This window comes from Xylocopa sonorina, chromosome 12, assembly GCF_050948175.1.
Source record: "Xylocopa sonorina isolate GNS202 chromosome 12, iyXylSono1_principal, whole genome shotgun sequence".
Classification (NCBI taxonomy): domain Eukaryota; kingdom Metazoa; phylum Arthropoda; class Insecta; order Hymenoptera; family Apidae; genus Xylocopa; species Xylocopa sonorina.
The window spans coordinates 9,665,052-9,689,365 of record NC_135204.1 but is presented as its reverse complement, the minus strand read 5'-3'; the positions used below and the strand labels follow the sequence as shown (position 1 = coordinate 9,689,365).

The 24,314-nt window shown below is 52.6% G+C and overlaps 1 protein-coding gene across 2 annotated transcripts in view; it reads right to left on the bottom strand.

The window, feature by feature from the left end:
• Ss (aryl hydrocarbon receptor spineless) overlaps window positions 1-24,314 on the bottom strand; it is a 100,661-nt gene that overhangs the window by 36,752 nt on the left and 39,595 nt on the right. The gene's annotated exons all lie outside the window — the stretch shown is intronic.

The window sequence follows — 24,314 nt, the reverse complement described above, 5'->3', positions numbered from 1 at the left end:
TCTAATGAAACGCACTGGTAATTACAGAGTGTGCCAGGAGTCATTCGTATCGCATGAAAGGTTGCGCGCTGGATGATGCATGCCTGCATCGAAACACATGTTGCGAATTTCTAATGGCACCGTAGCTGATGTCACCTCTCGTTCCTCCTCAGTTTTCTCTTACGCGGCCCACCAACCGGATATTCTTCGCCCGTTTCTTGTCCACGCTCCTCCGCGTTGCAGTAACGCGTTACTTTCTTTACGCGCGGTGATCTTCAATCCTCGACGATCCTCGAATCATGGTAGATTATTTCCTACGTGGAAGAGCGATGGGAGAGTTTCGCACAGTTGGGATCACGGGTAGAAAGTGACAAGAACCAATCGGTCTGTCATCTCGACGGAGTCATTAGCCAGAAGTCAGCCGGCCTGATTAATTCCCAATGCTTTTATTCCAGCCACTTTGTCCTTGTCCGTGGCCGCGTACCTGGCACGTGTGCCTTTCTGGAATCGTAACAACGTCCCCCACGACCGTCGTACCTACGGGATACCGCCCTTTTCGTATAATTGCTTTGTTTATCGTCCCCAATCAGGGCGCCGCTATTAGCATATAGGCGAGCCCCGTGTTCCCCACTTTTTTCCCGCTTTTTTTTTCTTCCTCTCCTCCTTCTACGCGTTCCACGTTTCGATTGCGTCCAGCTAGCTGTCTACGCACCCTTTCACAAACTTTTCGAACCTCCTTCCAGAAGGAACACCGCGAGGGTGGTTTACAGTTCGCGGAGGGGATGACTTTCCAGTTGAAATTGCGGATCTTGGCCTCGCTTTTAGGATTAGTCACGATACGCTCCTTCTGCAATGGTGTTGTCAGAGGGCAGAGAAAAAAGAACACCCCCTCCGGTGGAACAATTAACATTTTCCTAGCGTGACGCATTTCGTCGCCTCCGGTTGTTCCTCGTTTTTCAGCGCTTCTCCGCTGATTCTCGGGATTTCATGGCGTCGTCGAGCGAATCAATTCCACGCGCCGATGCATATTTATGAGTCCAGTTCCATCCGTACGCGGTCGATACTCGCGATCCATTCGGCCGGCTAGCTGAATAATTGATTCGTCTGGAAATCTGCCCTCTTTCGCTGCTTTTCGTCCGTTGGAACTCGCATCGAACCAGTGTTACAATTTCAGCAAGATATATTTTTCCATTTTTTTTTGTGTGGAAATACCGCTTTATTCGTAGAGAGAAAGAGGGAGAGAGAGTTTAAGAAAACGCAAACGACGAACGATTTGTTTTCGTGATTACAAAACGATTTCATCAGCGACCCCTTTGATCACGAATTCAAAGATCGAGCGGCAGATGCGAGGAGTAAGACGTTCCGCAATGTAGGCGGCAGAAATCAAAACACTTCGATGTGATTCAGCAAGAAAGCCGAACACAAGGTGTGACGAACGAAAATGACACGGTGAGCTGGTTATCGCGACAGGGCGAGGCGCGAGTAGCCGCTTTTAGTCCCGCAGCTGCGTTCCCCACCCTGTGCATCCCCAATCGAACTGGTATCGACCAGGTGATTTCGATAACTGTCATTAAAAACCAGTTAAAGAAACTCTAGAAACAAAAACGATAAGTTATCCGTTTCAGTCTGTACCTGTCTCGACTGCGATTCGTTCAGATCCCTTCGATAGGTTTCGCAGGAGTCGCTCGAATTCGCGCAACGATGGACGGTCAAAATGGGAGGAGGGATTTTTCGCGATCGAGACCAGATGGCACGGTGGACAACGCGGACGAGAACGAACCAGAGAGAAGAACTAGTATCGTTCCTGGTCTCCCGCAAGAACCCTTTCATTAAAGGCTGCGGCTGAAGAGAAACGACCCCGTCGTGAAATCACGACGCTGAAGTGAAACGGCCGCGAACGGTGTGCGATCCTCTCTCGATCTGCCAAATGGAAGAAAGGGCACCACTTCTCCTCGGGATTACGTGATTCGTGGCGGCGATTCGCCATCAGTGTCAGTCTAATGAAGGCCTCTAGGTAACACGAGGCCCTGGCCACGGCGGGACGCCGACGCGACCGTGATCGTCTTTCAGACTACGCACCCCTCGGCTCTGGAATCACCGTGAAACGACCTGTACACTCGGTGCCCTCTCGCAGCGAGCAGAATGGACGAACGCTGTCAAAGGGCGCCGCGATTAGGGACACGACGAAACGCGCCAGTTCGAGAGGATCTACCGTGGACGGGATTCGACAGTCTCGTAATGTTTACGAAGGGGTGAGACAGTGGATTCTTCACGCGTCAGTGGAGTTTCACGGGTGTCAATATTAAAAATTGCAATCGACACGATCGAGCGATCGATGCTCGCACAACAAGAGCCATTACAGTTGTGGAATCCTCTCGATCATTCGATCATTGCTAATCAACGAATGGGCGGGATCCATTGACAGCCACGTGGAAGCTCGTACGCAGCTGTGCTCCTTCGACCATCGAGGAAAGAGCACATAATTCCGTTCTCCCCATCCCGTAGACACACCGTGAGATACGCCAGGTGCTTCTTATGGAGGTGGCGCTGCCCAGGTAGATGATAGATTTACAGCGAATCATTTTACACGCCTATTGGCCGAGTGCTGCGCGCGAAGAAATATTATCGACGTTAACTCTCGAAAAGCGACGGCTACGGTGCACAAAGAGAAGGCTGAAACGCGATATCGCGTCGCCTTAACCCGTTTTTCAAGCTTTCCTCTCGCCGTGCCCAGCCGTTTCGTCGTAGCGATCCGTTTCGCCGCTCACGAAATCTTTAAAATCGCCCGCGTTACGACGAGTCACCTACGATCGAGCCCAAGTTTACGCCCAACGCTACCGACCAGAAAAATTGCCGAACTCTCTCCAGACGAGATAATACCTCGAATCGAACGTCGAATCCATCGTCGAGCCCATCCGTTGCCCCGAATCATCGGATTAATCGCCGTGGGGAACACGAGATCGTAAAGATCGGTCCGCGGTGAAGCGTCCAGCTGACCGGGTGGAAGTCGCAGAGAGCACTCTCAGGCGGAAAAAAAGGGTAGAGGGAATTACAGAAGCGTAGGCGACGTTCCAGAGAGCCGACAAGCGGATCTTCCGGGCGAGCGAGCGTGATCGCGAGCCCGCGAGCAGGCCCCTGGCGATCGATCCGCGGCGGGGTCGAGGCCGATCAACGGGGGCCCGCTTTCCCACGAACTCACCGAAACCCATCGAAGAAGAAGCACCACTACACAGACACACACACACACACACGTAACGACGTTGGCACCGGTGCACCAAAGCACGGAAAAGAGCAGAGCGGACACCGCTCAGAACAGAGAAAGGATATCGAGTGGACGAGTGGGGTAGGGGGAACCGAACGAATTCCAGAAAATCTGGCTGTTCCTCTTTCTCCCTCTCGCGTTCCAGGTTGTAACGTGGAGAAAGAACGAGCTACGTAGAAGCGAGAGGAAGAGAGCGAGCGAGCGAGAGAGAGAGAGAGAGAGAACGCCGGTTAGCAGGGGTTGAGGTATGGAAAATAAAAGAAGAAGGTCGCGTATGTCTCGAGTGTCGGCTCGAGATGCGAGAGGCAGAACCTCGCCGGCGAAAAGTGACGTGCCCACGGTGGCCGCGACGCGACGTGTGCATACATACACGCGGAGCGTTTTTCGCTTTTGGTATCCGCTGTTCGGGCCCGCTGAAAGTTGGCAGATCGGCCGGAGGGATTTTTAGCGTAACCCGGCAGCCGCGTTCGGCGGCTCAGCTTTCATGGGTCGACCACGAGCCTCGAAAAACGAGCGAGACTTTTCGACGGGGACCAGCGCCACCGGCGCGGCCGCACCGGCCCGCTTTCCCCAACTGGTCTTTTTGCTCCGCCGGCCGACGGGGCCGACGGGCCCCCGGTAAGTGAATAAGGAACCGATGTTTGCACCTTCCGTGCGGTCTCCCATCGAAACGGCGCGCAGACGCGTTTAAAAATACCGTACGGCTTTAAAATAAACGAAACCGCAGGGATATCGGTGCAGTTTCGATAGCATCGTGCGCAGACCGTCCGCGCGATCGAATTCCACCGATTGCTTGGTAGGCTATCGTTCGTTTGTATCGTCGTCGTTCACTGCGACAAATCGGTAGCCGGGTGCGAAGAACCAGCGCGAGATGATCGAAGCGTTTAGTCGAGGCGGTGGTACCTCCTGGGCAAGGGATAGTATCGTCTCGTTCGTTTCTGATCCGATCCGAGCGAGGCGCGGTCCGCTGTAATATTTGAACATCGGTATGAATATCGATTGGCACGGCTCAAAGGGACCTGTTTCGCGACAGCTGCTCTCAAAAAACACGGCCAACACTCGCGGCCGAGAGGGGCCGCGTCGTTCTTGGTACTTATTAATAATTGCGTACACGTGTTTGAAGCGAAGAAGTAAGTACAGCTGACGACAGCGCGCCGTAGCCCGGGCGCAGTGCTCGCGTGCTGGGACGTTTATCCCTCATTAAGGAAATTAAAGGGGCCTGGAAATTAACATATGTCATTCGCTTAAAGACCGTGCAAATGGCTTCCCGATTAATTATACACGCGGTGCAATTCAGAGCGATCGAACCGTCTTCGTAGCCCGTTCAGCTGGTTTTCGCTGATCCATCTGTTCGCGATAATGGCTTCCTCGTATCGGCCCTCGTAGCTACGACGCGATTCACCACCGCGAATCCTAATCCCATTATCCGTGTAATTCCAATCGGTACAACCGGGAGGCCGGCTCACCTCGTCGATCAAGGTAGCCCCGTAAACCAGGGATTCCTCTCCGATAAAATACACGAGACGTCCTCGTAAATCAGTTCCTCTCCCGGCTGCAACCTCGAGAGAGGAGCCCGGCGAGCGAGCGATCGAGCGCTCGCGGTCGCGGCTGATTTGTCTCCCGATTCGTTTCGCCGTTTTTTGCCCCGCTTCGCTCTAGCCTGGACGATCTACCCGCGGACCATATCCGCGGCCTCCGTCGTCCTTGCCTCCCTTCTATTCCCGTTTCGAGGAAGAAACCCGCACGTCCGGGTCCCACGACGCTGATGGAATATCAGCGAGCTCGTTACCGTTCGCGCGGCGATCATCAGCAACGATCATCATATTTTAGCTTGATATCCGGCGATTTAACTCGACGCCATGCAGCGAGATGGTAATCGATACGACGCGTTTTCTCGACGACCACGATTCCACGAGCCAGCGGGAAAGGAGTCCGCTAAAAACGAGACGGCGCTACCGAATGGACGTTCGTCCTGGGAATCGCCACTGGGAACTCTTCGACGTGGGAGAGACGATACCCTACGATGGAAACTTTGATCCTCGGAAATGGCCGCGTTACCTGTACCGTTTTATTCTTTGCGTTATTCGGTGCGCGTCTCTCCCTGCTTTTTTTCCGCGCTTCCCAAGTCCTATGACACAATGGTCATGGCGGTATAGACGAGAACCACGTCAGCTAATATAATTGCGTCTCCAGAGGCAGCATTAATTTCTATTTCTGGTTGACAGCGCGCAGAGCGGGACAAGTCGCTCAAGAAGCCGCGCCCATCGGTCTCGTTGAACTAGACCCACATTCCCGCCCTTTTCCTCAAACAGCCGCTCAATCGTAAACTCTAAATAGAAACACGGTGTTCCATTAATTCTTCGCTCGAAACCAGGCGTCGTCGCGGAGCTCGTTTAATTTGAAAAGCGCTGGAAAGTCGAATTTATTTGTTCTCCGGTTCACGGGTCATGAACATCGCCGCGGAGGCAGTCGACGAGGAAGGGGGCCCTGCGGCTAGCAACCCCTGTCGATTCGCCGCTAGTCTTTTTGTCTGACCGTTGGTTTGTCCATCTAGCCAACAACATTTCGGCCCCCTTCGAACAGTGGCCACGCGAAAGAGACGGAACGAGCGCCGAGGAAGAGGCGAAAAGGGAGGGCCAGGTGGTGATGCGATGATGCGATCGCGCCATATGCTGCGCCCTCTAGGGGACTCGCCGTATACGCGCCTACTAATTAATTCCCAGGCCTTTGTTCTAGCGAAACAGCACCGGCGAAATTACTCTCGGAACCTTAGCTTTTAGGTGACGCCAGTTATTACCGGACACGTCGCTCGTACCGCGTCGATACGAGCCCCCGTTTCTGATCATCCGAGTTAACGCTCCATCGAGATAAGCGTCTCTCCTACGCTCGTGCGTACTCTAATTACCAATTTATTACCGTCGATGTACTTCCACCCATCGAATTCCCAATATTTCACGCAACAATCCATCGTCTGTGTCGCAGGGGACGCATTTCCATTCGACAGTGGACAGTTTGTGGTCCTCTGAAGAAAACAATCGAGGACGCACCACAGAGGAAGAAGATCGAGTCTCTCGTGAAACGGAGGATTAGCCAGCCGACTCGGGCCATTGACTGCCACGCGAGCCAATTAAATATCCATCGACGGTCGAAAGAGGAAAGGCGAGCGTAGTATCGTTTTCAGTGGTGGCCGCGGAACGGTGCCGGGTGGATAGGGGCCTCGAACCCAAAGGGAGCGGGCGAACCGAGAGAAATACGGACAGGGGTTGTGTCTGGGGACCAAGCGGCGGGTGGGGGGCACAAGTGGCACAACATGGTGGTGAAATAGGGGAGGCGAATGACTGGTGTCGGTTACACGGGCTGGCACTGCAGCCCGTGTTTCGTTCAGCTACCCCTGCGGTTACCTGCCAACCCCTCGTGCTTCTCTACCTCTACCACCCTCTCTCTCTCTCTCTCTCTCTCCTTCTTTATTTCGCTCCATTCCTTACGATGTATTTATATTTCTATACGTTCATCGTTTGACCCACCGCGTGTATACGCGCACCCTCCACCCGACAGCCGTCATTAAGGACGCTAATCACTTCCACGGAACAAGGTTTACGCGTTTCCTTCGACGACGGTGGCTGGTTCTCGGGGTGGTTTCGGTTTTTATCGCTGGTCCTCCATCGACGAATTAAATAGCGAGTCGTGGTTGTTCCTCGAAGCTTGGATCTCGCCCCGCGTTGCTCACTTTTGAGTCGTCCTGTACGTCGTTCCACGTTTAAAAGTTGATTGATTTAGAAGCCAGAGGATTTTCAAGATCCCCGGTAATACCAGAAACCACGGTTGGTGCCTTGAAAGGCAATCGTCTGATGGTGCCGACCGCGCGTCCGAATGGGACCGAGCACGGCCGTGACCTTTGATCGTGGAACTAATCCAAAGTACGCGTATCATGACGGCATCACGGCGCATTAAATGCGCCGTGTGAAGTCACCGGTTGATCGATGACGATTATTAGTCAGTGGACCGGCCGGGCGTCACAAAGGGGTCCAGCCTTTAAATAATCGGACGACTCTTGACGAGCGATTAAAGGTTCTGTCTCATCGCCGTTCCCTCCAACCGGAGATTGATGCCCGGCCGTCTGCGCGCTGCGCGAAGAATCAGAAATATTGCATCCTGTTGGAACGCGTCCTTCCCAGAGGTACGCTCGCCTTAAACGTCCTGCCGTTTCTCTCGTTATTAGAGCACTATTTTTTTCAGAACGGAATCGTTTCCTGGAACGGATTTCTTTCGTTCTTTCGCGGTCAGAGTTTGTCCGCCCCGCGGATTCAGACTTGTTCCACTCGGTTTTGAGTCGCTCGGTTATGCACCCCTCCGGAACATTCTCTCGCTTATGCACCCTTTTGACACCGTTACAACCGATGAATAAAATATTACCGTTCGATGGCGAATTCTTCGAGTCTTCGACCAATGAGTGGCGTGAAATGACGCTCGTGTCGAATTGCCTCGTGCGAGTTGCGAAACTTTCTCCCGTGTCCCCTACGATTCGAGGGGGTATCGGTGGGGGTGGGAAAAGGAATGGCTACCAGGCCTCGGTGGTTTTCCCTGGAAGGTGTTATTTTTGTTCTAATGAATTTCTTTGTGCCTTCGAAGGTAGCGGAGATGTATGAGTGACCCCATTTAAATGCCCCACCCTTCGCGCGCGGCGTCGCTCATAAATATCAGCTCTCGCCCCTTCCATTCGCCGTTCCGGCGTAATAAATATTTCTTGTAACGATTTTTGTACAGCTTATCTGACCGGACGGTCTACGGGCGTCGCGAGTAATCGAATTGAAACCACCGTCCGCGTGATATCAACCCTCGAGCGATAATCTTGAGAATTGAATTCTCTCGAACGTGGAGGAACAGCCGCGAGGTGATCGCGGAGGGGTGGTGAACTTCGACTCGTCGCGAGATATCAATGGTCGAAAATCACGATCGCTGCGCGCACCCACGCGATAATAATGTCGAAACCCATGGACATCTCGGAAGTTGCGCATACATACGAGACGGGGGCGCGCTTTCACCGGTCGTTATTATCATTATGAAACCGCGATGGCGGGCTGGCGCGGCCCGTGCCGATTAAAAACATTAATTGCGCAAACCGGTAATTAACTGAATCATCGTGGCCGGTCCGTGGCGCAATTTCAGCCGATCTAGATATCCGGATGTGTAAGCAAAACGTCTTTTGACTCATCAACGGCCCTCGTTACGCCGTCGAACAGGACACCGATACGTCGGTTGCTTATCAGAGGAAGCGATTAACCCCGTTTTTCCATCCGCGAGCTAGTTGAAAATTATTATAATCATTGAAATCGAATTATCATAATTCGGTCGTACGCTGAAAACGGGCAAGTTTTTCCAGAGTCATTCGCCTGCGGAATGATAACGCGGAGTGATTAACTGTGCCGGGACGAGCGCAGATCTCCGCTACGATCTCAGATATAATTAACACCTCGGTATTTGCAATGGAAATCGCCGATGAAAATTGTATACCGAACAGCCAAATGACTTTTTAATGAGAAAATTAATGCTCTTAATGGTTAACCGGGTAAATCTGCCAGCGAAACGCGTCAGATCATCGACGAGTCTCTCATTTCTTAAAACCAACGCACGCTTTTACGTCCATTACCAGGTTGTAAGAGCTAATGAAAACAGATGGAAAGAGGAGATAGCCCGGTATGTTGCGCGGAATTTCCCTAATAAAAGAAGATACTTTGTTGCGTCTAGTCGAGCCGCGGAACACGTTCGAGCGGACGAAAGAACCGACGCGAGTTACCGCGTTCTCGCTCCGTGGCAGAGAGCCGCACAGTTGGAAACGCTTTTTCTGCTCGTCGCTGGGTTTCCGCGACGGGGAACAATAACACAGAGAGGCGTGTAAAAACAGTTGCGTTACGCACCGTAATTGATCGCTATCGGACGAGCACGCGTGCAAACAGCCGCTTTGCAGCTCCTAACCATCTCACCCGGACGAGATACACCTATGCCTCCGACACACATCGCGAGATAGCCCGACCCGCTTCGAAGAAGAACGCTTCCACCGTGATCTATGTAATTCCAATGAGGCTCGCTAATTGTCCAAGTCCACCTCTCGCGCGTTCTTCGTCCGTTTACAATCGGGCCGGCGATTTTCTCTTTTTACACCGATGGAAACCGCGAGTTCCACGCCTCGTTGATTCTCCTCGTTAATGGCCTGCTATTGCTTACGAGCTGGTTCCTTCGGATAAGTCGTTTAAGATACGCGAACTTCGAAACGTCGTTGCGTATGGGGTTCTTCTTCGGGGTTCTTCCACCTTTTCGACCACCGCCATCGTCGACGAGGAATCGAGACGCGCGGATGATCGACGCGTCCAGCGAGAAAGTCGAAACTGCCCCCGTGGAACGCGTGTCGGTGGCGCTCGAGCGTGGGGGGTTGAAGTTAAACGAGCGAGCTCATGCAAAGGTGTCTCGTTCAGTGGGTCAGCAGTGGCAAGAAGCCTTCCGGGCATCCAGCTGATCGCGGCATGGCGTGTTGGCGTGATGCGTGCTGTAGCCGCACGGAACGCGGAGCTTCTGGAAGGCCGTGGCCCCCGCTATCGTGGATCCCGATGGATCCAAAGCGGGCGTTGAATCGTATCCCCGGTGCCATGCCGTGCCGTGCCGCGTTCCGTGCATGCGTGCGTTCGATCCGCTTCTCGCCCTCCGCTTCTCGCGTGAGAAGTTCGCGTATGGAGCGCGAACGAGATCGTGAAAATATCGGACAGTCCGCGCGAATTGCCCGCCCGACGCCTCGTGGGTCCTCCTTCTCGGCTAGCAGTGGACGTCGACCCGCGACGAGCGAGTGTGCGGCCTTTTTCGTTCGTCACTCGCGATTAATCGTTGTCGTTAGCGTTGGATAGCGTACGAGCGTAGGGTTGAACGATCGGGGACCGATGCATCGTGGAAGAGAAATGCGACGTGTCATTGTGGAGCAGAGAGGCGGAGGAGAGAGAAAGAGAGACGGGTCCACGAGCGTTTTTCCAAGGGTAATCGACTCGAACAGCTGGAAACGGGGATCCGGACGATCCATCGCGGCGCGGAGCGAGGAGGTAACGTAAATCCAGGGTGGTCGACGTGGAAGTGTTAATAACCTTGGCCGTGTAACGCGGCGAACGCTATGAGGCGAGTGCTGATTACCGCGGTCGTTAATTCTCGGCTAATATACCACCGTTACACTCGATATCTGTGCCCGGCTAGGCTGCGTGTGCACGTGCACGCGCGCATACCTCGCGGAGGAATTAGAAGGTCGTCGCGTACACTACGTTATACGGCGATACCATCTACGGCCATATTTATATCGCGATGATACTGTCTCGGGTTACTCCTCGGCCTGGAGTTACGGCAGATGCGCCGCCATCGCCCAAAAACTACTCCTCTCCCTCGACCGTTCCTCCTGCGAGAGCGGAGGTTGACGAGCCACGGGGTTGGAGAACGCGAGGAAGGTGACTCGAGGCGGGCAGGAAACGGCGACAATGCGCACCTCGACACGCTTGCCTTTTTCATTCATTCCCTTGCGATCCTTTTCTCCATTCAACAGCGGAACCAGTCCTCTCGTCCGTCAGAACCACGCACGATTCACTCGCACCCCTCGATTCTTCCATCGCATTTCGCATTACAGGGTGGCACGATGCGATCGAGCCCACCTTCTCCAGCTGTAACATTGTATGTCCTAGTCGTACCTTCAACCGGTACGCTCAATTACTTCAGCGGCCTTTTCACGACATTAATAACAATTCTCGCGGAGGAAAACTCGTGCGCCCGGCAAATAGCTTTTCACCGCGTAATCTGATGCCGCGCGAAAGATTGCATTCTAAATGTGCATTTATTAAAAAATTACGGAACCAATTGGTGAAGGTTGAGCCTCGTAGCGGCAGGAGGGGTGAACTGCGGCGTTATTTTTCGCGTAATAAAGTCGTGGATAGCGGTAATAATAGCTTCCCCTAGCTGGACAAACCCGAACGCGCCGGATGGGAACGTGTAAAGCGTCGAGACCGTAGTAGGTAAAGAACAAAGTAAAACTGTTGTACGTCGGTTCGTTTAACGATGGGTCCGCCATTGGGGGAAGCGGTGGCCGCGCAGAAACCACCGCCCCGCGTCTTGCCTCGCGCTGCGCTCGTAACCGCGCGAAATCCTCCGGATTGATACAACCGAATTAGCATCGACGGGAAGTCCGCGGCAACTAATAAACTAAGATAGCCGCCTATAAAGCAACGCGGGACTCCGCGCATAAAGTTTCACCGGGCGCTCCGTATGAATATGAATCAGCCACGGCACGGCCACAGCCTGGTAATTAGAATGTACGCGGATCCGTAACCCACCAGCGAATTGGACTGTAATAACAACTAGTAATTATTATCAGCCGGGCGCGTCCCATCAGACTCTCGCCGCGATCATCGTTTCACGGCGAAGATTTTCGACCGGATAAATAGAGCTCGATGAAAGTTCGAACCGCTGTTATTACGGGCTGTTCCCGCCGCCATGTTTCTGTATAATCTGAATATTAGCGGCGTAACGCGATCGCGCTTTTCTGGGCGTTTGGCTAATGGAAACGTCGCACGAGAGAACGCTAGCTTCTCAGAGGAGCGTCGTTCGTTTGGGCGATATCGTCGAGGGAAGGAGCGACGAGATTTCGAAAGCTCGGTCGCTCTTTTGACACTGGACAGACGCTGGAATGAGTATGCAAGGAAGCACAAGGCTCGCGCCACTGGTTCTCCGCTTTTCCTCGCTTTCCAACTTACTCACCGCTCGTTCGTATTAAATAGGCGCACGGCTGTATTGGTGTTTTTAATTGAAACGACAGAGTGCGTCAAAAGATCGACCGCGCGGATTAGGGAAATTTTTTGTTGTTCCTTTTTTTTAATTGAGATATGCGAGCTGTTAAGTACCGTTCATAAAAAATTCAGCGATCCTCCGGCCGGAAAGGAGAGCGAGTAAGACCGTGATTAATTTGCAGCCGGGCCATTTTTCTTCCGCGTGTAGTAGCGGCGCTTTCCATCGGAGCCACGAAAGCAACACCAGTTCGATTTCGAGCGACCGGTTTTATTGAGCGCACCCTGGAAACGGATAACAAGCGTTTAGCTCTCGACGTGAGCGCGATTGTTGCACCGCGTGCTGCGAGAAACGAACGACCGTGTGTACACACGCGGTTACCGACGATCTCGACCGTGAACGAAACTTTTCCGGAGTAAAAGAGTTGTCGAATCGGAGAAAAGGGAAAACCGCGGAGCGTGGCGCAACAAGCGCGGGTTTCATTAGAATTGAACAGACAGATCCGAAGTGATACCAGGTTAGGCAAGTTAATTAAATCCGATGCTAATTTTTTGGGCCGTGGGATATCGTACAGTCCTTATCTCGCGAACGTTTTTTTTTTTTTATTCCACCTGACGTGGCAATCTTCGTACAGAAGAGTTACACTTTATGCGAGCGAGATTACCTTAAGAAGAAGAAGAGAACACAAGGGTAACGAACAGGGTCTGCGGAATGTTGCTACGTCCGCAGGAAACTCGATACGTAGGTGATAATATGGAGAGTGTCGAAAATCTAAATTAGAATAGTAATTTGAAATTTTCATTTCCGCTCGCTGTCTCGTTCTCTGCGATCTCTAATCATAGCTCGAGGGGCGGCGTCGAGTAAAAAGGGCACGCGAGGGTCGTAATCGATCCAGCGGGGCGATTTTTTCCGAACCGCCATTCCCGCCGGCCAATCGCCGTCTGGAAAATAAACGAAACTCGTTAGCCGGCGTGGCGCATAAAACGGTCGTCGCGGTCGAATTTCTTTGCGCCGCGGCGTCGCTTATAGCCAGGCTCGCGCTGGGACTTACGCCGCGAACGCGTCTCTCGCAATACGTATTAATTACGAGGTAATTACCCGGGGGCTGGTAATTACGACTGGTGTGCTCAGTGATAAACACCGGGGCAACTTTTATGGGGTTGCTCGCAGAGGGTCGCGTTTCGCGTGTCGCGCGGAAACGACGGAAGAGGATTTTCTGCATCGCCTGATCGGTCATTCGCGTAAGCTCGATGAACGATGACGCGAGCCGCACTGCCGAGGGTCTTCTCTCTTCGCTGTCGGAGGTGTGAAAATTAACGAATGTCGATTCCTTCGAGCGATTACGGCTGGGCGAGTCGAGGTATTCGCAGTCTCGAAAATTGTTCAACTACCGCGGAACGCCTAGGAAATTAAGATCAGAACCCTCTTCTTGTTACGGCTCTTCGACCCACTTGCGTTAATTATTCCTCTATATTCCTTGTTCCGTGAAAACTATAAAGAAATTCTTATTAATATGTATAACCTCTAATTTGAATTAATTCTCTATTAAAAGTTCGTTTTTCTAAAAGTTATAGAACTTTCTTGGGGGAACGAGAGCGCGATCGTGTTAACGCGCAACCGTGTGCAACTTCTGCGGCACGCTTCTCGTAAAACTCGAAAATTGTCACTGCGATGTATCCGTAGATATCCTTCCACGACCATCCATAGTATCTCAATTAACGATTATGGCAGAATATCCGCGCATACCTGAAGTCCACCGAAACGTAACGAAAATGCAAGAATGCAGGAACGAGCAGTGCGTTGAACACGACAATCGTAGGAGAAGCGATGGCGCGAGAACGCCATATTGGTCCCCGTTTGGACCACTCGTTCCGTTCGTCATTAAGGACGCTCTCTCTCTCTTCCTCCTCGCTGCTCGTCACCGTTGGTATTATTCAACAGGATTTCCATGGGCAGGTAAGCGGCGGATAGCGAAGGAGGCTCGCTCGAGACGGCACGGATGGCAGGTTCCTCTTGTTAAAGGGATACTCCCGGGCAAACCTGCTCGTTTTTCTTCCATTGCTCTCTGTAATTACGCGCAGCTAGCCTCTTTTTCCTGAATACGTTAATGAAAATGTGTTCCGCGCATGCTACGCGGCCGGTCGTGAATCGGGGCTCAGCATCGCGGAAAGATCCGCGCGCTCGCGACCGCGCGATCCTTCGACGTCTGATTGTTTAATTAACGCAGCCTTAGACGGCCGTGCGATGATTAGCGGAAGGTGGGATAATCGACACATGGTTTTCCATCGCGATGCATGGAAATTAATTGAACCCGGGACTCGTTGATCGAGGCGTTCGATACCGCCGTTCGATCGTTCAATTAACAATGATACAGGCGGCGCGGTGTAATAATCGGCACCTTGAGAAACGGTGGTTAGACGTTTAATTGTTCAATTACGGCTGGTAGATCGTTATCGGTCGGCGATCGTAAAGTAACAATTAGGCGTTTGGAAGTTTAATAATCGGTAATTATTTAGGTAACTCTGTTTCAGCCTGTGTGAAAGAAATTTAAGCGAGCCTCGCACGAGATTGAATATTAAAATATTCTCTTCCGTCAGGACGATTCGACAGACGCGCGCCGCTCGCGCGCTGCTAATCCAAGCGAGACCCAGGAAAGCGGCTCGCGAGTCGAGTCGAAACGCGGCGCCGATGTGCAATGCGATCGCTCTCCGCTTCGCAGCCCTCGACATCGTCGGCTGCTTGTCGTACACAGCCGCAGAAGTCGAAAAGGCGGCCTTTTTCCATCGGCGATCGCGATCATAACGCATGGCGGACAACGCGGATCGGCACGGATCCGTGTCACGTGAGCGATTCTGAAACGCGCGCGCTGAAAAAATTGTGCCTCTAACTAGGCTGGATATTCATATAAAAATATTCAGAACTCTCATGGTCGGTGAACGCGTGCTCGCGAAGATCGCTATCCGGGCGCTGGTTCTTGGTGCATGCTAACGACTAACGGGCAACGGGTTCGTTAAAAAAAATAGGAAAAACGTGGCGAGAGGAAGGAAAAGAAAAAGAGAAGAAATAGGAACGGATAACCGATTTCTCTCGTTCGCCGGTTCCGGGCTGCGTTCAATTCGGTTGTACGAACGGAGTAGTCGCCCAGAAGACCGTCCTCGAGGCAACCAGGGACGCTTCACGCTCCGCGGACCCGCGATTTCCTGCTTCGTCGTCTCCTGCTTGCTGCACTTCCGCCACAGCTCGTTACTGCGCCCTGGATTTCAGGGGACCTCTGCGACTCGCAGTTTTTAGCAACGGCTACTAACTCGTTCGTTCCTATAACCTTTGTGTGATAAATACGTAAAAACCTGAGGCGGTGGTCATTAATAATCTTCTTCGTTTCCTGGCGAACGGCGCAGCCTGTTGGTCGGTGGGCAGTCTGGAGCGAGGAATTTTAGGTGTCAGGGTCTTTGAAATGAAGTTATTAGACAGCAACGAACGCTCTCTCTCTCTCTCTCTCTCTCTCTCTCCGCTTTCAGGCAGCTCCTCGGGAGCCCGTGGCCGCCGCGAAAGAAGTCGAGATCGCGATAGTAATCGCGAGGTTGACGGGCGCGGGCCAGCCGACGTGGAACGAGAAAAATCGCCCGGTACCGGGGCGAGATACTTAAAAATCCACGGGGGTAAAAGTGCGATTACGAGCCGGGGCGAGAGGTGCGCGCGAGTTCTTCGTTTTTACCGCACGCGAGCCCAACTTTTTGTCGATACGCTCAGATCCTGTAGGGATAACTCGGACGTGGCGTAATTTACTTGGCCTATCGAGACCGAACGTCACTTCGATCGCTCTTCCGAGTTACGACGTTATTACGCGTCATTCCTGGCTGACGTAAACGATAACGTTATCGATACACACGTATGATCGACTAGCCTTCCATCCTGAAGTATCGTACCAGGAATAGCAGTCGTGGTGAATCGAATTGGTTCCGTGCTCGCTGTTAAGCCAGACCAGAAACGTGAAAACACGGAAGACGAGGGGCTTCGTCGTGTCTGCGATCCTTCGAACAGAGGGGCAAGAAAGGAATCCGAGATCGTCTTCGAAGAAAGATCCTTCGCTCGAAGGAGCTGATCGCGGAGGCGACAGGGCAATTGCATAAGACGCCGCAGTAAAATACGAAATGCGCCAATTAGGCTCGAGTTAGACCTGGAAACGCGGGCAGGGTTGGGGGAGTTATTCTTAATTAAAATGATTGCCGGCATTACGGCTAAACTCTCGCAATTATGATTCCCCCTCTCCCATAAAAGCGGTGCCCGATGCCCGCCGGTGTTCCCCGTATTTTCAGCTAATAACACCCTTACGCCGGCTCTTATCGGGGTTCATCATCGTGCAACGCTCGGGACCGGAGCAGAGCCGCGTCCAACTAGAACTCGTTCGCTAATTTCCATGGATCCATTCTGTTTCGACATCATCGCGATGTCGCGTCGACGATGGTTCCACGGGTTCTCGCGATGCAGCTTCGTTCTCAGAGTGGCCTGCAGGATGTTCGCGTCGATAGGGGATGATAATCGGGGCTGCTGTGTTTTAAGTGGTTTCCAAAGGACGTCGCGCGCGGTGGGCCGTGTTCATGGAAGCGAAAATTCGAAGATATCGTGTCAAGATTCGAACTGCGTGATAGGAAGCGTTAACTTGACGAACCTGCCATTGCGGGGTGCGCGTGGTCATCGAAGAGCACCGATAAAAGTATGCAAATGTATAGACAGCTTCCCGCTTGCGTCTTTTCAGGTCGTTACTCGAACCGTTCCGGTTACTCTCGATGATTACGAGCCATTAGAACCACGATTCCAATGAAATTTCAGCTAATAAGAACGGACAATGATATTTGGCGGCAATTAAGAGCGTCAGCTGGCACGGTCCACGTCGCGGCCGGTTTCTGGCGAACCGGAATAATCAGGAAAGCGATCGAAGCACCGTTAACGCGATCGATCGATCGATCGAAACGTGATTGTAGCCCTGTCGGACAGGTGTTGGCCGGTGCGTGAAAAGTGGCCGCGCTGGCAATCGATTTTCCTACCGCCTCCGATGATCCAGTCCGATTACAGGTGACGTTCAGCCGCCCGCGATGATGTACGCGGTCTTTAATCTCCCCGCTGTCCACGGATCGTTTCGCCTTTCTACGAGCATCTGCGCTCCCGTAAATCCACCGGGGCACCGTCGCGAAATTTCACGTGCGGAGGCTCCTCGAACAGCTGAACGCTGCTCGCAATCCTCTCTCAGAGGCTCGCGTCGAATCCTTTCCCGGAGCAGTCGATCCTCTCCACGGCTCGAATCGAATTAACGAGCCGAGAAATCGTTTGGCAGTCCTCTCGGGCTGTGGAAAATCCATTTCTCCGGCCAATCGTCCTCGATCATCGCCTCGCGCGGCCTCAAGATGGATCCGGGTTTAATCTCCGCTAATGGCCCGTTCAGTTTTCCATTAATTACGCCTTAATATCGGATAGACAAGCCGCGGAACGATATTTATTCATAGCCAGCAGTGGGCAATCGTTCGTCCGCGGGTTTGCATCGTATTTCATTACTGCAAACACGTCGAAACACATTGTGTCGAAGATACGGATCACCACGGACGGTAACGGGGATCGACGACGCTAGTTTACGTTCGATTATTCGAACGATTAATCGTTGCGTACTCTCTCTATCTCTCTCTCTCTTTCTCACTCTCGTTGCGTGAATTATCACGGGCTGCAGAACACGGACACGTTACACCGTGTCCGTTTCCTTTCGCGTGACCACCCGTTGACGATTACCGTTGTTACGGACACTGGGTGGTAGAAAAAAAAAAGAGAAAAAAATGGAAGATGATTGAAACGATATACGTATACAGTCCAGACTCCATTACGAGCCGATCGATCGCGATCGTTACGTTTTCTAATGGAAACGTTTCAACGGAGATTATTGCGGTTGGCGTACACGCGTAACAGCCGCGCGGCTGGGAATGTTTAAAACGATAGACCAACCTGAGAGAACATTCCCCAGCTGAGCTCTGTCGTAATTAATATTTTTACCAGGGGCAATTATTTCGAACGGATGATCGCGGTAAGCTGCGCGAGCAGCGTTGTCAGGCATGCTCGCATTATCGTCCCCGATGGAGGCACGCGCGCGATTCGTGAAAGGCCTCGAAAAATGTTAACGACTTCATTCCCTTAAATCGTCCGCGCGCCGACCGAGGTGAAACCTGTCGCGTAGCGGGTCGCAGTAACCGGTAGCGGGCTTTCTCTGTCGTAGTCAGATGACGAAGAAAGGTGTTCGCCGGTCTAGAAAACGGTCCCCGTCCATATAAGTCGATATTCGCCGCGGTCTAATTGCCGCATTTTTAATAATGACGTTAATGAGCGATAGTTATCGCGTGTCCGGTGCGGCGAGCGGCTCCGGCCCGCACGGTGTCGAACCGATTAAAGGCAAATCGGATGTTGCCCGTCCGAAAAGGAGGATCGACTGTCCGTTACCGATACCGATCGCGGCGCGTGCCATTCCTTCCGTGAACCGACGGACTCCGCTGCTGGTCCCCCTATCAGAAAAATGCACGCGGCCTCTCCGCGTCAAGTTGATCGGTCGAGGGCTTGGATGGCTCGCGGCAGATGTCCCAACGAACTTTTTCTACCCCGTATCTCGATCGACGTTCCAGCCGCCGATCGCGACAGATCGAGAACGATCTCTTACGTCTCGATGACGCTGAACCCAAAGATACACACGGTCGATCGTCGATCGCGCGGTTAATGAGAGCTAACGACTGCTTACGGGGCTCTCTCGTTTAATTTACGATCGCGAATTTGGTAGTGGAATTTCAAAAATTCTCGCACTGCCTGCGGAGCTCGAGACGAGGCTACAGTTCCGCTCTGCGCGCGACCCACGAGAACGAGTATAATCTGAGAGATCAGCTGTTAATTACCCTCGAAGAATATCGTTTGGACGAGGACAAAAGAAGAATCAATTCTGCACGGCCGCGTGGCCAAGGAGCAAGAAGGAAAGGGGTAGCCCGCGGCGACAGGCGTAAAGAAAATCACTTTTCAAAGCGCGCGCGCGCGCGCGCACGCCCTAGCCCCAGGCTGATGACTTCATAGCAACGAGGCGAGGTGCGCACCGATGGGAAATCATAAAGGGCCGCGGTGCCGCATCGCGATAATGACATGAAAAATGAACTCGAGCGGAGATAATCGGCGAAATTAAATAATTGCAGTCGGTAGCGCGGTTGCGCCGACGAATTTAATCGATTTACGATCTTTCATAATCGGACCGTCGCTTCCGGTTCTCGGCTGGCAGCCCGAGAGATCCTTCTCGTTGATTTCTTGTCCCTCTCACTCGCTCTCTGTCCCACCCCGATACCACGCTGTCAATCTTCCTCCGCTCGCCTTTCGGCCGCCTTTGTTGCCTCTCCCGCCATTTTCGTTCCATCGGTTAGAGACTTCCTCCGGTTTTTATTCGCCGCGTCTCTGTTCCTCGTTTTGCCTTCGTTGTTCTCCGGCTTTTTCCCATCCCTCGTTTCCTGTTTTCTTCTTATTCCGTCACCCCTTCCTCCTTCGTAACCACCGCTCTCTCTTTCCTTATCTACCCCCGTTTCGTTTTTAATTCCTCATCTCCGCGCTTCTTAATTGCTTCGAACTTCTTTTCCACACCAGTCGACCAGTTTTCCAGTCCCGCTTCTCACACGCTTCCGTCCCGTTCTTCTCTGATTTGTTCTCGACTCTCTCTCTCTCTCTCTTTCTCTCTCTTTTTGCTCGTCCTGTCCCTACGTACTTCCCTCCTCGTTTTCTCGCTTCGTTCTTTTTCCGTTCCTCCTTCGACCCAGCGTCCTCCGGTTCCCCAAATCGCACCCCTTTCTCCCCCCTCCTACCGTCACGCAGTGGTTCTCCCGCTGTTCCTCCCCGCCAGGTGTCAGGTCGAAATGAAAAATGTAAATGAGTCGTAATAATGAGAAGGTAACTGTATCGATGTGTATCTCTTCATCAACGTTCGTGTTACGCGTTTTGCAAGCCGCGTTGACGGGGGTAACGCTCGCGTAGGTCGCTCGCTGCGAGCCGCCTCGCGAGAAGCGTCGCTGCTCGAGCGGATTTTTCAGCTCGCGTTTTCCGCGCAAATCACCGGAACAGGTTCGCTCGTTCGTTGTACCGGAAAAAGGGGCCGGCTCCGCTGAAAATCCCTCTGATCGATGCCCTTAAGCAGCATGGCAAAGCGTCGCGTTCAACAGTGCAAAGAATTCATTACTTTCCCGCTAATGTCGCGTCGTTACTCCGCGTGCGCCAGCGCGGTTTTGATTAAGGTGTCGGAGGGTGACGAATTGTGTAATGGGGATTTGATGCCCTCGCGCGGTAAGTAATTAGTCCGCGGGGATTATTAATGTCTTGAACTAACAATTTCATCAGGGCCCTTATTCCGCTCGGACGCAATCTCGTCTCTCTCTCTCTCTCTCTCTCCCATCTTTGTCTATCTGTCGCACGGAAGATCAAACACCAATTGTTTCGCTGGCGAGCCTCTGTCCATTAAACTGCGCGTTTCCACCCCCCTGTTTTCCAACGAACGCGTCGTTGCTCCGCGACTCTGAACCCTCGAGACCTCGACGCCGTGGATCTTTCCAGGAAAGTGTGCGCGAAAATTCTGGATCTAGAGATTAGTTCGTCAAAAAGGTTGCCAGTGAAAAATCGAGCAAACACAGCACGGGGTTGCCGGCAATAAGATCGACCGCGGTGGAGGTTAATTACCGAGAGTCGTCGCTTTGGACCTTTTATGGGATCTACGGGGAATGGCGAAACGCGGAGAGAAGGTAAGCGTCAGTAAAAAAGCGAAAGAGGCGCAACCCCCACGATCCGCTATCTGAATCTCCTGCAACGTCCGCCACCTCCTCCTTTTCTTCTTCTTCTTCTTCTTCTTCTTCTTCTTCTGCTTCTCCTCCGCTTCGTATTCTTCTTCTTGTTTCGTCCTGGTCTTGTTTCTTCCGCTAGCTAACCGGAGGCGAGGACGCACCACGTGCCCGTTTGAAAAATCAGCGCGTTTAACCGAGAGAGGCTAATTAATTTACATAGAGGGAAACGGGGTTCTCCTTTTTCCTTTCGTACACACCGCGGAATCGAACTGTGGGAAATAGACGGCGCAACTATTTTCGACGGGGCTCTGGCTCTTGAGAACGGACGGCCTCTGCCTCGCGGCTCTATGCAAATACGTCGAGCACTCCCATTGACAGAATATAGGTGGTGAATTTGAAAATAGATCGAGCAATAAGTATCCGCGGCTATCATCAAGATGCCCGCGTGTATTTCGCGGAACGCGAGTTGCGTGTTCCCCCCGGCGAGACCACAAAGAAGATTGTACCCGCGGATCGGTCGTTTCCCTTCCTTTTTTCGAACTTGTTCCGGCGTACCACTTCCTCCTTCCCACACGATAACCACTTCCGCCAAACTGTTTCCTCAAAAGAACAAACCTAACCCGTTTATCCCTTAACCCTTTCGCTGCCCAACGCTCGCCGTGTGCTATTAGTTCCTGTACCCGACTTGACGATAATCGCCTTCCGAATACCTGCTATCGTTTCCACCCTTAAACGCACCCTTTCCCTTTTTCCTACATATCCAGCTGCAAAAAACCATCCAATCTACAGTAGAATTCCATATAACTTACAAAATTATAAATCGTATGCTCGACGGACGACAGTCGACGAGTGGTTGAACTTTTTCCCTCGAGAACGTCGCACGCTTCGTCGATCGTACAAGAATCGTCCGGGCAAAAGTGCAAAGTCGCATCAAAAACCATCCCAAGTTCCCTTTCAGCCAGGAGCGGGCATTTTTCGCAATTAGCGAGCCGCTGCTGGCGAACCGTGGAGAGAAGGACTGCACCCCAATAGGGTGCGGTGGGGAGGTAGAGAGGTAGGGGGGCCAGGTGAGCTGGTAATGCACAAGAACTCCCAGGTATCGGGGCATCGGACGACACTCTCCCGGGAGTCTTCGGAAAAGATCTGAGGTCCGACAATGAATACCTATTAAAACGGTGTGAACAATGCCCGGCAGGGCTGGGCCCTGGGCTCGCTCTCAGGATCGTTCTGCCGGTAGCAACAAGAGCGCTAAGTAGAGGCCGGCCAACCTCTTGTGGCCCGCAGGTGATATACTGCGAGATCCGCGATATCGGGACGTGGGCCCTCTCTCTCTCTCTCACTCTCTCTCACCCTCTGTCTCGAGCGCGCGCGCGCGTGCACTCTCTCGCCTCACCTCGAAGGGCCCCCAACGCCAGAACGCGAGTGCCTACTCACCTCTACGGGACCCGCGTGTCCTCTCGCGTTCGCATTCCTGTCCTACCCGACCTCTCTCGCCGTTCGCATTCCCGTTCGCGCGCCCCGCGATCCGGATTCGTGTCCATTACCTTGCATACGCCGCGCGACCCACGCGTCGTCGTTCGTCCTCTTCGTACTGTGACGATCTATCGAGCGCGAACACTGGAGTCGGGGGTTCCGCGAGAGGCTGATCGTTTTTGGTATTTTTGGATTCGAATTTCGGTAGATTCTCGTCGAGAATCGCGAGTTCTTTTGAGAGAAACGTTCGATCGCGGACGAGCTCTTGGTGCGATGTATCGTGAGGGGGGAGTTGTAGGTGACCAGCATCGGGTAGCGAAATCGATCGGTACCAGCGGGATGCTTCGCGTGGAACTGGCGAAGAAAAAGCATTCAGGACACCGGTATCCGTCGGACTTTCCTCGCGGAGGGTCTAAAGGGGGTGTGCGAGGGGCGCGATCGTCCGTGGCCAGGTTCGCAGTACTTAGCGGCGTTAAATCGATAAAAGTGTAGAAGCCGCATTACGAGGGTTTCGTGTGGGCACACTTAGAGGCCGCGCACGTTCGTCGTGAGAGATTGGAGTTGCCTTCTCGCGCGACTCCGAGACCGGGGTAGGAAGATAATGGACGGGAAGAAAGAGGAACGTCTACCCATTATTCCGCGGCGATTCTTCGATTGGCCCCCACCTGATTGCGATTGCAGATGAGATTGCACACCCGCGGCGCAGGAAGCCGCGCTCTCCTGCCGCCGTCGCCTTCGACGCGGTTGCATAATTCCGGCCGGTTTCTTTCCTCCATCCTCCTGGCCGTTCCAGCGGGTTTTCCACCGCGATTCGACTCGTCGGGCCCGGTGATTATCAATAAGGATATAAACTACCGGCCGCTGTGCTGCACACACTCCCGCGATCTTTCCATTTTATAATATTATTCCCCTTGGAAATGACGCGCCCGATAAAGCGGTAGCGCCCTTGTTCGCTCGAGGGCTTGAATTTTTCAGCTGAATGCCGATAAGTAAACTAACCTTGAATATTATAATCTTAAACAGTCACGCCATTTGCGAAGCGACGACGGTGGTACCAGAAAATTGGGTCACGTTGATGCGAGTCGATTTATCTTTCGAAGTCCAATTAAAGGAATCGAAAGGAAGGGTGGCCCGCGAGGCATGGAGACTAGACTAGTATCGATCCGGGGGCGGGCGGGGAGGGGTGGCCGCCCGGGCGGTTGTTAAATTGAATTCCAGCGAAAATTATCCGCCAGTTCGATCTCGAAAACAGTATCGTTATACAACGCGGGACGATATCTTGGCTGACCTAAAATTTAAAAATGTCATAGCCACGAGGATATCTTGACTAATTATGAATAAGCAATGCAAATGGGTTAAGCAATGTTACGATTCCGCGTCACGAACGGATTATAAACTCTTCTTTGTAGAGAAATTACAACCTTCGGGCAAATGAGCGCCACGAGTTTCTCGTAATAACCGGGCTTATCTTTTTATGGCGGATTTTCAAGCTATTGATTGGCGAACCTTGCCGTACGCTATAATACCTACAACCCCCGCTGGTTCCCAACTCTACCCGGTTTTCCACCATCCCAGAACCATTCGAGATCGATATAAGAATCTGGATCGAACGGAACTGAAACTTCTTATCGATTACGAGCCCAGAGCCACCCCCTGAGAGGAGCATCCCCTCAAGATTCCACCCTTGACTCAGACGCAAGAACAATTTCGAACGACCACGATGGCCCCTTCCGAGGTTACAAAAGGGTACAATGAAAAAGTGCATCTGCATAGCCGACCACTTTCTCCGTAACAGGTTGCACAATGCAACAATCCAACAATAGCGGTGATCACAATGGTTGCCGGGGAAACCGAGAAGTTTGACGTCGAACAGACGAATTGCAGGATCGCGGAAGAACGCCGGCCATTGTTTTTGAATCTTATTGTTCCCCCTCAGAGACAGAGTAACGACAGCATCGCGTGCTCGCGGG